The sequence below is a fragment of the Tamandua tetradactyla genome, chromosome 15 (assembly GCF_023851605.1).
Source record: "Tamandua tetradactyla isolate mTamTet1 chromosome 15, mTamTet1.pri, whole genome shotgun sequence".
Classification (NCBI taxonomy): Eukaryota; Metazoa; Chordata; class Mammalia; order Pilosa; family Myrmecophagidae; genus Tamandua; species Tamandua tetradactyla.
The window spans coordinates 79,164,579-79,177,690 of record NC_135341.1 but is presented as its reverse complement, the minus strand read 5'-3'; positions in this window follow the sequence as shown (position 1 = coordinate 79,177,690).

The window sequence follows — 13,112 nt, the reverse complement described above, 5'->3', positions numbered from 1 at the left end:
TTAGTGAGACCATAAAATATGTGTCCTTTTGTTTCTGGTTTATTTCACTCAACATAATGTCCTCAAGGATCATTCACCTAGTGCATGACATGAAACTTTATCCATTCCTGCAGCTACTCAATATTCTGCTATTTGTGTACAACAGAGTTGGCCCTTCCATTCATCAGTCGATATACCCTTAGGCCACCTCCATCCAATGCAAATCACATATAATGCCACCATAAACACCAGTGTGCAAATGCCCTTTTGAGTCCTTGCTTTCAGTTCTTCCAGATATATACCTAATAATGGGGTTGCAGGATCATGTGGCAACTCTATACTTAGCCTCCTGTGGAACCACCACACTGCTCCAGTGGGACTGCACCATTTTACTTCCTTACCAATAGTAAATAGATAGCTTTCTCTACACATCTCCAGAATTTGTATCTTTCTGTTTATTTTTTGAATAGATTTATTCACACATTAATCATCTTAAGTGTACAATCAATGGCACTGGTATAATTACGTAGCTAGGTGTTCACCCCACAATCTATATGAGAACATTTCCATTTCTTCTGCAAAGAAAGAAGAAGAAAATAAAAAAAGAGAGAAACAGTGATAACAACAAGAATTCCACACTCCTCATTTATATTCCTCTCTTATTGACATTTAGCTTTGGTATATTGTCTTTGTTGTAATTAATAAAAGATTACTATAATGTTGAATTAACAATAGAATGATTATTTTTGCATTACTTGCATTTTTCCATATTCCATCCCATTTTTACTACCTTACAATGGTGACATTCATTTTTTCTCCGTCGTATAAAAACTTTCTTATATTTGTACATTTAATCATCATCATTGTCCACTCCAGGTTTTGCTAAGTTATACCGTGCAAGTTTTTATCCCCTATCTTTCCTTCTGGTGTCCTACATGCCCCTAGCCTTCCTCTTTTACCCATACTATAAGTCACCTTTGTTCATTGTGTCATGACTTTATTCTGTCTTACATCTGTGTAATATTCCATTGCATATATATGCATATACTGCAGTTTGTTTATCCACTTGTCCATTGATGGACATTTGGGCTGTTTCCATCTCTTGGAAATCATAAATAATGCTGTTGTAAACACTGGTGTGCAAACATTCATTGTGTCTGTGCTTTCAGTTCTTCTGCGTATATACCTGGTAATGGAATTGCTGGATCATATGGTAATTCTATACTTAGCTTCCTGAGGAACCATCAAACTGCCTTGCAGAGTGCCTGCACCATTCTACATTCCCAGCAACAGTGAGTAAGTGTACCTATTTCTCCACATCCTCTCCAGCATTTGTAGTTTGACACTGACTCATGTACCTATTTCTTTCACATTTAAGGACACTTGTGATTATGTTGGTCCTACTCAGATAATCCAAGCTGACCTCATTTTAATGTTGGCTGATTAGCAACCTTAAATCCATTTCCTACCTTTACTCCCCTTTGCCACATATAACACATTCACAAGTTCTGAGTATTAGGATGTTGACATCTTTGGGAAGCCATTACTCTGCCTAAAGATAAAAACTTTAACAAATAGCACTTTTAAGTTTCTGTTTCTTCTTGTGTCAATTTTGGCAAGTTGTATTTTTATAAAAGATTTTCTCCTTTTCACCTAATTTGTTGAACTCATTATCACATTCATAGTAAAATTATGTTATCTTTTTAATGTCTTTCAGATCTATGGTGATTAACACTTTTCATTCCTGATATTGATGATATGTGTTCTTCCTTTTGTGCTTGGTTTATTTAGTTAGAGGTTACCCAATTTTGTGGAACGTTTCAAAAAACCAGCTTTTGCTTTATTAATTTCCTCTATTTCCTGCCTGCATTTTAGTTCATTAATTTCTGCCTAACTCACATGATTTCCTTTATTTCTATGTATTTTGAGTTTACTTTGTTCTTCTTTATCTAGTTTCTGAAGTTGGAAAGGTAGGTCATTGATTTTAGGTCTTTCTTTCCCGCTACAACTTGAGATGCATCTGACAAATTTTGATTTGCTCTACATTTGTTGTATCTCAAAAAGTTCATCATATTCATTGAATACTGTGGATCTCTCTTGAAAATTGGAATCTAGAAAATGGGTGGATTTCTGAACCCCACCATGATTTGGGAGTGGAAGCATTTTATTGAACTTTAATAACACTATCCCTGGAACAGAGGCCACAGTTTAGTGGCTATTTCCTTGCCCCTGATACATACATATTTTTGCAATATAGAATTCTATAATTGTTTCAATTATATTCAAGTTATTAATCCTCTAAGCCCAAGTTTGCTGGAAATCCACATCTTGGATAATCTGTTACTTCTCTTCTAACCAGGGAGAATTATAAAATTCAGTTTTACTAATGCCTCCTGAATGCATCTGTCTCCAGTTCAGCTGGGACTAGCTTTGATTTCTCCTGCTGCTTCTTCAGGGTACCTCCATGCACTAAAGGGGAACATTCATGGGTTCCCAGAGTATACTGTGATGGGAGGGATTGATGTTGAGTTGGATCCATAGGGGGCAGAAATTTCAGAGAACTTTCTGAGATGTTAAGATATAAAGTAGGGAAAGCACATGGGGTGAGAAGTTGGCATATGGGTTTTATCACAGCTCTGCCTCAGTAAGGAGAGGCGAGAGAAAGCCCTTTTCTCTCTTTGAGTCTGTCCTGCCAAGAGCATGGGCTGTGTTGTCCTCAGAGCAGAGTGTGGGTGTGAAAACCCCTCGGATGCTGTGATATGCAGGAGTAACTGCTGTCTGAATGACTCTGCTTTAACCTTTGCACCTCTTTGACTCTCATGTCTCCAGAAGATTTTGTTTTTATTTTACCTGCAGGGCTGGCTTTGCAGGCATGTAATCTGTGCATAACACAAGTCTCCACTCTCACAAGTGTCCTGCACTTGGTTTAATGCTTTACTGTCACTGTCTTGAAATTCTTAATGATTGTTGAGTGAGGGGTACAGCATTTTCATTTTGCATGGGGTCCCACAAATTATGAAGCTGGTCTGTTTAGCGAGAAAGTCATTTTAAGATAAGATAGTGACTTGGCAAGTAAAAGATGCATAGCAAGGCTCTCAGGGGCAAAGCTCAGAAGTGGACACAGATACAGACACAGAGAGATGAAATTCGGGATGGTGTGTCACATTTCCATGTCTCAGTAAAACAACTTCAAGCAGCACTCCCCACCTCCTCATAAGGAGAATTTTGGGAAGGCCAAATTGTATTTTACCAGATTTTCTTCAACATACACCTGCCCCAACAACTCCCCCAGTACTCATTCACATCCAGCCGCCCAAGAATCAACAGCATCCATATGGTGCATCCTCTATAAATGAAAGCTCTTTTAATTAGTGATAGGACACCTCAAATAATTTCAGCAGATGCTCCCATTTCATGCAAACAGACACGTGTCTTTGCAATTGGACCATATTGTTCTAATTATATCATAGCCTGCAGCCTGACTGGGTATGTCTCTTAGACGGTCTTTCTGATGGAGAGTGCGTGGGTTAAAGGAGATCTGTTTTATTCATTCACCCACGCACACACTGTGATATCTCTTCTCAATATTTAATGCTCGTTTACTAGTTTTTTTTGGTTTTGTTTTGTTTTTACTATTTTGATTTTTCTAGTGCTTTATGCAACCAGGAAAGGAGGAATGGAAAGGACATAATTATTTGGCACTAAAATGGGTGAGGAGAGGCGGCTCTAGGATTTTCCTCCTTTTTTTATGGTTTCCTTAAAAAGAACGGTCTACTTCTTGAAAGAGGTTGCAGAGCAGACTGTATGATGCTGAGATTCCTTTTACTCTCCCCAATATTCTGAGACTCTGTGGCAGAGATGACAGAGGCGTTTGCTATAATTAAAGCTCCCCTAGGAGGGCTGGGAGATGAGTGTGATCTCTGGAGAGACTGGGTTTATGCCTGGAGGCATCCACAGGGTTTGTGTGGTCCTCAGCATGCAGTGCAAGATGGGCTGGGTAAGTGTACCATCCTTGGGAGGGTGGGATATCTGAGTCCAGGAGAGGCTGGTTTGGTTGTTCACTAACTATTTCTAGCTCTCCATCTTCTAGGCACATGGTTGGATCGTGCTTCTTTGCCTCTTTGAGGTTATATGAGGCCATGAGATTTACGTCAGCCAATGAAAGGTGAGCAGGTATAGCCTGTGTCCTTTCCAGGTAAAAGGGTTCAGGAGCCAGACCTCCTTCTCACTGCTGTTGAAGGTCATGGAAGCACATGTGATCATGGAACACAAGTTCCCCTGGGTCCTGGAGTGTCAATGCTCAGCAGAACTTTCCTTGGGGCCTAATACACTGTTTTTTTTGCTACAGCATTGAGATTTTGAATTCGTTAGTTTGTACAGCATAACTTAGCCTATCTTGACTAAGACTCTAGTGGACTAGAGCTAGCCCATTTTCACTGTCTGGTGAGTTCCAAGAAGGCCACTCTTCAGCTGAGGAAGAGATGGACCCCTGGGAGAGGAATCTGGGGATTGACATAATCAAAAACAAGTCAAGATCCTATTGCTATATCCCTGTTTTAGGAACACTTCTGTCCCATTCTAGGACATGGGATTAGCTAGCCACGAAGATATCAGGCTCTTTTAAGCAAGAAGGAGAAGCTAAACTGGAGCCAGTAGGCAAAAATGAGATGTCTCATGTCAAGCTGAGGAATAGGCTGAATGAACCTGTGATTGAGGTTGGGTCAGGAGAAGCTGAAGTCTCTGGCAGATCTGAGAGCCTTGTACTCTCTCACCTCATGACCATGTGTAGGTCCTGCCCTCTGTGCTTTGGCCCAGCACTCGGGGCAGACCAAAATTGAGGTACCTAATGACAGTTAGAGGATGTACCAAGATGTGCCCCATCTGGCAGAACTCCCCAGGATGACCTAGCTAGCTCCCCATCTTCTCAGTTGCGTAGGCCATGACCTCTTGGTGAATAGTCTACCTATTCTGTAGACTCACTCATTTTCTTAATCATCTTTTGATGACCTCCAGGGTCTAAGTCAAGCTCAAGGATGCACTTGCCCATTCCTGATTTACCCTATTTAACATTGTCTGGTAACTACCATTAATAAAGCCTTTTCTTTATAGAAAATGTGATCTGGTTCTCAACTAATTTACAAGGAAGCATTTTGAGTATCTCTTTATCTGTGAGATGGGAGACTTGTGAAGATTTATAATATTTCTTAAGTGAGTCAAATCTTTTTTTTTTAACCGAAGTAGGATATAAACAAAGATGAAAGAAAATAAGTGAGAAAGCAAGCTTTTTGTTTCTCACCTCTTCTACCACACGCTTCAATATGCTCTATTACCAAGAAAATAAAAGTAGTGGAGTTAAATTTGGAAAAAAGCTAGGGGACATAGTAACTTCTAAGTCACACATGACATTTTTAAAATGGTCTCTCTGGGGTAAATACTCTAGGCTTAGTTTCAGAGCAGACAAGAGGGATTCTTCTTTTTTTTTATTTCCTGAATATTCTTTATTATTACTTAAATAAATATGTGTAATCAAAATTTGGCATCATGGCAGTGTTTACTACATGGCTTTTTTTTTTTTTCTCTTTATTTAATCAAGGTGACATAAAAGTTTGAAAGTCAATAGAGGAGTTAACATGATTTTAAAAAGACAATTTTTTTTTAAAGTTAGGAGGCATTGTCTAAAACAATAAGCAAGGGGATGGGCGACATACATATCAATAAGTATATTGTTCTGATAAGACATAGAATCCTTGTCATCTAGGCAGATTGCTCAAATGGTTAAAAACCTTTCATAACTTCTCACTAAGAGCAAATATATAGTCCAAGAAAACATTGTCATTTTAACAGAGTGAAAACCAAATTCTTGTTTTGCATGGTTATATTTGATAAAAGAACTATTAAAAATCTTATAAAACTATAAAGTCTTATCCAACCTTAACCACAACCAATAAAATTCACTTCCAACAAGACTTCTACAACTTTCTATATCCATCCATTTTGTCCTATACATTCCTTTTCCTCATTCTGCAGCAATCAGTAATTTTACTTTAAGGGGAAAAGTACTCTCTTTCTCCTTAATAAAAACACTTCCTGCCTACTTCATATATTTGAATTACCAAAAAAGATCTTGAAAGCAATCTTCAGGCCAACATCCTACAAAACACACTTCTTTTTGTGTGTGTGTGAAAAATAGCATCAAAAAAAAGCAATAAATTTCAAAACAGATCACAACAATTAGTTGTAGAACAGATTTCACAGTTTGGTATGGGTTACAATTCCACAATTTTAGGTTTTTCTTCTAGTTGCTCTAAGATACTAGAGACTAAAAGAAACACCAATATAATGATTCAGCAATTCTACTCATTTGTTAAACTCTACCTTTTCTGTATAACTCCTTTATACAGAAATTAAAGGTAATTTATCAAATTACCTTTGATCTTTCTCCTACTCTTTAGGGATGTTTGGGCTCTGCCCTTTCTAACTTTTCCATGTCAGAAGAGGTTGTCAGTTAAATGGGATAGGGAGATAGAAATAGCTGATGTTCTGGAGAGGCTGGGCCCTCTGTATTTAAGGCTTAATTGATGCAGGGACCCATCTGGAGGTTGTAGGTTTCTGAAAAGTTACCTTAGTACATAAGACCTGGAAGAATCTTATATAATGCCCTAAGGTTCTTTAGGATTGGCTGGACTGGTTTCAGTTAGGGTTTGGCAAGTTAAGATAGGTAGCAATGTCTAACTAAAGCTTGCATAAAAGTGACCTCTAGACTCACCTCTCAACTTTATTTGAACTCTCTCAGCCACTGTTACCTTATATGTTGCACTTCTTTTCTCCTTTTTGGTCAGAATGGCATTGTTGACCCCACAGTGCCAGGGCCAGGCTCACCCCTGGGAGTCCTCTTCCATGCCACTAGAGAGACTTTTACCCCTGGATGTCATGTCCCACATGGGGGGAGGGCAATGATTTTACTTGCAGAGTTGGGCTTAGAGAAAGAGAGGCCACATCTGAGCAACAAAAGAGGTCCTCCAGAAACAACTCTAAGGCATACCCATAAGTAGGTTAAGCTTCTCTGCTACCTACACAAGCTTCACAAGAGCTAGCCTCAAGATCGAAGCCTTGGCCTATTGACTTGGGTGTCCCTAATGTTTGACACAGTACCAGGGCTTTCCCAGGTGGTAAGGTTTAATAGCTTCATATTTTTTCTCCCATGAGGGGATTCTTTGTACTCACGGAAGGTGGCATGCTGAAAAGAAAAGGTCATCAGCAGTGTCGGCAGCACCCACCAGCAATGATCTGAGTCTTGGATGTCACTGTAAAGCAAAGGAGCCCAGGAGCCTCCTTCCAGGTCTGAATCAGTTCTTCTCAGAGGCAGGGTGTTGGAGGAGATGACCTCTCAAGGGGTCTTCCAGACTGAATGAATAATGAATAATTAGGATGAAAAACAAGGAATTATAGGAATTTAAATGTCCATGCATTTCCTGTTGGAGGTGGCATTAAATAAGTTGGAACAAAACCAAAGTGTTTAGAAACATTTGGAATGTGTGCAGCATGGATACAGACAAGTGTTAGTGGTTTCAGGGCCTCGCTCTCAGTGAGTTTGCATTGTACCTGGTCTCTGTCATTGGGAGCTTATTTTCAAATCTGTGTGTATATATTTCAAATGCATTTCAAAACATGGACAGGCTGTTAGTGGTGTGTGCAGGTGCTGTCAGAATGCTGATGGGACAAGGTGGGTTTGACATTTGGACGTGTGGCCCGTGATCTAAGTTTCAAATGAAATGGAAATGAGGTGACAAGGTTTTGAGAAAGCAGCATCCTGGGACTGTGAGTATTTTCACCTTGTAGGAAGATGGGACCAAAGAAAGGAAGTGGCTGGAAGGGGCAAGGGGCAGTCCCAGAGTGGTGAATATCCCGGGGGGAGGGTAGATTCCATACTGAAGCAGTGGGAAACTGGGGAAGGATTTTGAGGGGGGAGAGGCATGGTCATATTTGAGATAAATCTCTTTGACTTTGGATAAAGAGTGGCTAGAGGATAGTGAGACTGGAGAGGATGGACCTTTTAGGAAGCTCCTGCATTGGACCAGGGGAGAGAGAAACAGCCCTGAAGTTGCAAGGAGCAAGAGCAGAATCTGGGGGATCCACAAGTAAGATGAAGACATTCTTTTGCCTTTGTCCTTTGCCAGGACAGAAACACACCTGATTAACAAGGCTGCTGCTGCCAGGTCTGGACGTGTTTCCTCATACGAAATGCATCCGTGGGTTTGTTTGGGACTCGGGTCAACACCGACCTGGGGCTGCGTTTGGTGGGACTCTAAATGCCCGCCGCCCACTCACAGCACCGTGGCCCAGTCCTGGTGGAGGAAGTGTCTCCCTGGTTGAAGAAGGCCTCGAAGCCTTCCCCACTGGCCTGCAATTGTCACTCCAGCAATGGCCGCTGTTCTGCCCTATGCTCTGGGCCTCGCCCTGCATCACAGCTGCCACTCTGGGATCATCAGATTCCCCTCAGGCTCATTTAAACACAGATGGTGGGTTACTGATTGCATATGTAGAATGTAATGATTTCTAAATGTTGTATTAGTTAATTTTTTTTAATTAATTAAAAAAACACACAGATGGTGGGGCCCCATCCTGAGATATTCTGTGTTAGCATGTTTGGGGTGGGGCCTGAGAACTTGCATTTCTGACAACTTCCCAAGTGATGCTGATGCTGCTAGTCAGGAACCAGACCCTGAGGACCATGTTTTCCAGCTCACGTGCTCTGACACAGCAGTTTCTAGTTACATGATCTGGGCTGCTCAGCCCTTTAAAACCGAGACACACCACCTGGAAGGTTCTACTTCAGTTGGTGAATGCAGGAGCCAGGGATGCGCATCCATCAAGGCTAAGCAGTGCTCTCCTGGCCTCTGGACCTGGGAATCATCTGACAGGTGAGAGAGTAACTCGAAGAGGTCAGGAAAGACTGGACGAGGCTGGGAAATCTGAGTGAAATCAGAGCCCATGCAATTCCTGGGACCCCTTGAACTGACCCACAGAGTGGTCACATTGCCTTTGCATATTCCCCCACTCCCTGTTTCCTCCCCTCTCTTCTGATATGTGGAAAAATCAATGCCTGCAAGGCATTAGAAAAGCCATCGAATTGCCCTTACCTGTCACCAGGTGACACCTCATATTGATTTAGCTTATGAAAGTGATTCACAAGTTTGCTGAAGCCTGGAAAAGATCAAATGTTATGAGCCTCATGATCCCATCTTCCTTCTCTGCTCTCAGCTAACACAGAGGAGGTAATTGGGAAATAATAGACCAAAGAAGCTTTTTTGGTGTGCTCACAAGGAGAACAAAATACGGGAGAATCATTTCATTGGGAGAGAAGGGATTTTAGTATCATTCGTTTTTATTTGGGGCAATTTTCTCTTTAAGTACAACATCCTCCAGATGTGACCATTATAGAACAACAATTTTAACACAACCAGTAAATCAAAGAAAAAATTACCGTGGAGGGAGGCTTTTTATAGATATTCCGATGGTCATGTACCAGGCAGGTAGCTTAGAGGTGGGAAGAGCTGCTAGGGAGTCTGCTGGAGTGGCCCAGCCCCTTGGAGGAAAATGTCTCTTTCTCTTAAGTAAGGGAAGTACTGGTAATAAGACAAGTATTTATTGGCTTGTGACTTCAGGCAATTTCAACCTCTCTGAGCCTTGCTTTATAACGATGAATAATTAACTTATTTTGTGGGGTCATTGTGCAAACTGAGTGATATAATAAAAAGTGGCTAGTGCCTGGAACAATGCTGAACAAGTGTCATGTTTACTGTCATGATTGTTATGACATTAGAAATTATAGCAGTAGAAAGGGCAGCTGTAGCAGGAAGGCAGCTTCCATTCACTGAACACCGTAGCCCCACAGTGATGTGTGGTGCCCAGACCTTTTCATCTTCCTGGACACATGGGAAGACCACACATCCTTGCTCTCTTTGCAATCAGTTCAGTTTAGTGTGTTATCATGTGACAAAATTTTAACCAATGGAATGTGGATGGAAGTGACGTTATGAGCTGGTTCCAGCTTGGCACTTACAAATATTTTACAAAATCCTCCAAACCTCTCTTCCCCCCACTGCAGTGACCTTGGAGATCATGTGTTCCAGATGTCTTAGCTGTAAGTTGGAGAGGGCTACCAGACCTGCATTAAGGTGTGTGTGGGTGATAGACTGTTCATATTAATCCCTGAGGCTTGGGGGTTTATTTGTTACTGCAGCATTACCTAAACTATGCTGGCAAATAGTAAATACACCATAAATACATAACATGACCTCATTCGATCTTCACCAAACCACTGCAAGGGTGGTGGCCTCTCACTGTTGGCTCATTGCCCAACTCTACTCTGTAAACATGATTTGTGTTGGCATAGGAGCTGTTACAGTGGAGAGATCAGGATTTCTAAAACTGGCTATAGTTTTGCCTAGAATTTCTTTTTCTTATTGGTAGAAGACATATATTCCTTCTTTTGATCATTAATGGAATTTTACATTCTTTTTTTTTCTTTTCTTTTCTTTTTTTTTTTTTTTGCATGGGCAGGCACTGGGAATTGAACCCAGGTCTCTGTCATGGCAGGCGAGAGCCCTGCCTGCTGAGGCACCTTGGCCCGCCCAGAATTTTACATTCTTAAGCAAGTTCCATAATGGAATCTCAGTTGTTAGTTTATGATTGATATATCTTATTTCTAGATTGTTCATTTTATCCTTTTGCACAATCATCCTTTACACCTATTGATTTTTTTCCATATATAATATCTTGAGTGACATCAATACTGTTATATTAGCTTTCTTTTGCTTAAGATTTTATTAAATGTGGTGTTAATGGACAGGTCTTCACTAACTACCTCTATAAAATAGTATACCCAGTCACTCTATAGCTCCCATACCTTACTTTGCCATATTATACATGAGTTTATTTGTTCATAGTTTATTGTCCATATCCCTTCAGCAGTAGAGTGTATGTTCCATGAAAGCAAAAACACAATCTGTTTTTTCTTTGTTTGCTTGTCTGTTTACTGATATATTCCAGTATCTAGAACTGTACATACAACCCACATAGCAGGCACCCAATAAACATGTGCTTCTTGGTAAATCATTTTCCATCCTTTTATTTATAATCTGAACTGATTAAAATGCTATTTTAATTGATTTATTTTGGGATTGCTGCTATATTTGGACTAATTTCTATAAACTTTTTTGTTTAAGATAATTGTAGAATCACATGTAGTTTTAAGTAATAATAGAGAGAGAAATCACTTTTACACTTGGCCTAGTTTACCCCGATGGTAACATTTTGCAAAGTTACAGTATAATATATCATAATTGGGATATTAACATTAAGACCACCCATTGATCTTATTCAGATTTCCCCAGTTTTCCTTGTATTTGTGTATGTGTATCAAGCTCTATAAAATTTTATCACCCGTGTAGGTTTGGGTAGCTGCTATTCCAATCAAAATACAGAAATAGTTCCAACAACTCAAGAGTCCCTTCTGTAGCCCTTTTATAACCACACCCAAAGCCTCCCACACCTGCCCCACAACAACCCTTACCTGTGTTCCATTTCTAACATTTGTCATTTCAAAAATGTTATGTAAATTGAATCATTCATTGTATAACCTTTTAGGATTGGCTGTTTAATTGAAATAATTCATCACAAACATGAAACTAATCAATTGAAGTGTGTGGTTTGGTGAAATTTAGTACATTCACAATATTATGAAACTGTCACCTCTACCAGTTCCAAAACATTTTCCTCACCTCAAATGGAAACCATACCTATTAAGCTGTCACCCTCCATTCCCCCCTCTGCCCCAGTTCCTAGCAGCCACTATTCTGTTTTATGTCTCTATGGATTCACCTATTCTGGATATTTCATAAAAATTGAATCATACAGTATGTGACTTTTTGTGCCTGACTTTTTTCAATTAGCATAATGTTTTCAAGATTCATCCATGCTGTAACATGTATTAGTACTTCATTCTTTTTTATGGTTGAATAATATTCCATTGGATGAATATACCATCTTTTGTCTATCCATTCATCAATTGATGGATGTTTGGGTTGTTTCTACCTTGTGGCTATTTGTTATAGTGCTGTTATGAACATTTGTGTACAAGGTTTTGGTTGAATACCTGTTTTCCATTCTTTTGGGTATATCTTAGGAGTAGAATTTTTTTGTTATATGTTAATTCTATTTTTAACTCATTGAGGAACTGCCAAAATGTTTTCCACAATGGCTGTACGATTTTACATTCCCAGCAGTAATCTACAAGGGTTACAAATTATCCACATCCTTGCCAACAATTGTTATTTCCTGTGTTTTATTATAGTCATTTTAGTGGGTGTGAACTGGTATCTCTTTGTGGTTTCAATTTCACTTCCCTAATGGGTAATGGTCTTGAATATCTTTTTGTGTCCTTATTGGCCATGTGCATGTCTTCTTTGGAGGAATGTCTGTTCAAGTCCTTTGCCCATTTCAAAGGTCTTCTTTGATTTTGCTCATCAGAATTTTGTAATTTTCGGCATACTGATCCTGTTCATGTTTTGTTATGTGTATTTCTAAGTATTTCATTTCCTTTGGAGTAATTTTAAATAATATTGTGTTTTAATTTTGGCTTCTGCATGTTCAGTTTTAAGAACATAGAAATGCAATGGTTTTGTTGGTTGGTCTTATATTCTGTAACACTGCTGAACTCATTTATTATAGTTCTAGGAATTGTTGCTTGGATTCCTTGGGATTTTCTTTGTAGACAAACATGACTTCTGCAAAGAAAGATAGTTTAGTTTTTCCTTTCCAATCCAATTGTCTTATTGCAATGGCTCAAGCTTCCAGTACTGTGTTAAATAAGAGTGATGAAAATGGCATCATTGCCTTGTTCCCAGTGTTATGGGAAAAGTATTCATTCTTTCATCAAATGTAATATTATCTGTAGGTATTTTGTAGATGCTTTTTATCAAGTTGAGGTAATTCTCTATTTCAATCTTATTGTGAGCTTTTTTCATGAATGGTTTTGTCAAATGCTTTACTGCATCAGTAGATATGAACACATGATTTTTCTTCGTTAGCTTTTTGATGTAGTAGATTACGTTGATTGATTTTAAACTGTC